Consider the following 840-nt stretch of genomic DNA (forward strand, 5'->3'; position numbering starts at 1 on the left):
TACATACAAAAAAAAAAAAAAAGACTTAAACCACACATTTTCCATTTGGCTGGATCTGCTTGTGTGTTAAGTAGGCGAGTGGGCCTAATCTGCACCCTTACTTTAGCAAGTTCTCTACTGAAATAGACTGAATTATATCTCACTTATCGAAGAATAAATACAACTTTCCAAAATGCCCAGTTTAACATGGAGTTATTGCTTTTGTAAATTATAAGCTTAAAATGGAATCCTATAGCTTAAGTTTATCTAGTTCAGTGATCATTCTGACCCTTGAAGCATAGATACACTTTACTGGAATTTTCATTTGCAAGGAACATTCGTTCATCAAATAGTTGACTTTTAAATTTTATTTACCTTAATTTACTGAATAATAATAAGCCACTATACTACTATTTAAAAACTGCCTTCTGTTTCTATTTGACATTTCAGTAAAATTATGTTTACCTATGGCAAGCAGTTTTACTTCCCAAAATTTATTCATATGTTTGCCAAAAGAATCTACATTAAAAGTCTATGATATATGTGTATTTTAAAAATTATCTCTAACTTTACAATATGTAAAATATCCAACTGTAAGAATGGAGCTAATTTTAAAAGACAAAAACATGACCATTTAAAAATTATCAAGAAATTAGTATTTCATTAATTAAGAATAATAATAAAAGATAAGTGATCCACACTAACGAAGGTTAATATTGTAAGTATGGTATGATTGATAGCATGCCCAGTATTAAAAATGGTGATCTTCCAGTATTAACTATTAGAATATTATAAACTTACGATATTTGTGTATCCCTGTTGTGTATGCTGTTGTTTTGTTCATTTTCATTGCTTTTAGTG

Source organism: Bison bison, unplaced genomic scaffold (genome assembly GCF_000754665.1).
Source record: "Bison bison bison isolate TAMUID 2011002044 unplaced genomic scaffold, Bison_UMD1.0 scf7180017864260, whole genome shotgun sequence".
Classification (NCBI taxonomy): domain Eukaryota; kingdom Metazoa; phylum Chordata; class Mammalia; order Artiodactyla; family Bovidae; genus Bison; species Bison bison.